Source organism: Nomia melanderi, unplaced genomic scaffold (assembly GCF_051020985.1).
Source record: "Nomia melanderi isolate GNS246 unplaced genomic scaffold, iyNomMela1 scaffold0014, whole genome shotgun sequence".
NCBI classification, from domain to species: domain Eukaryota; kingdom Metazoa; phylum Arthropoda; class Insecta; order Hymenoptera; family Halictidae; genus Nomia; species Nomia melanderi.
The window spans coordinates 9,893,801-9,894,755 of NW_027475130.1; positions in this window are offsets into that span (position 1 = coordinate 9,893,801).

The window sequence follows — 955 nt, forward strand, 5'->3', positions numbered from 1 at the left end:
ATGAGACTGTGGTTTTCTCGGCCCCTGGTGGTCCGAGGTCGTTCCCCTTGCACAGATTCATGCGCCAGGGCCTCCTGCAGATAATTCACTTTGATTCATTGCGCTATCTGTAATAGCACCCGAGATATCACCAGATAGATATTGGATTTTCCACTGACCCTAAGTGTCCGGCCCCATGAGACGGTGGTTTTCTCGGCCCCTGATGGTCCGAGGTCGTTCCCGCTGGCCACATTTATGCGCCAGGGCCTCCTACAGACAATGCACTTTGATTTATTGCGCTATCTGTAATAGCACCCGAGATATCACCAGATATATATTGGATTTTACCCTGACCCTGAGTGTCCGGCCCCATGAGACGGTCGGTGCCTCGGCCCCTGGAGGTCCGAGGACGTTCCCGCTGCACAGATACATGCGCCAGGGCCTCCTACAGGTAATGCACTTTGATTAATTCGCTATCTGTAATAGCACCCGAGATATCACCAGATATATATTGGATTTTCCCTGACCCTGAGTGTCCGGCCCAATGAGACTGTGGTTTTCTCGGCCCCTGGTGTTGCGAGGTCGTTCCCGCTGCACAGATTCATGCGCCAGGGCCTCCTACAGACAATGGACTTTGATTTATTGCGCTATCTGTAATAGCACCCGAGATATCACCAGATATATATTGGATTTTACCCTGACCCTGAGTGTCCGGCCCCATGTGACGGTGGTTTTCTCGGCCCCTGGTGTTCCGAGGTCGTTCCCGCTGCACAGATTCATGCGCCAGGGCCTCCTACAGACAATGCACTTTGATTTATTGCGGTATCTGTAATAGCACCCAAGATATCACCAGATAAATATTGGATTTTCCCCTGACCCTGAGTGTCCGGCCCCATGAGACGGTGGTTTTCTCGGCCCCTGATGGTCCGAGGTCGTTCCCGCTGGCCACATTTATGCGCCAGGACCTCCCACAGAC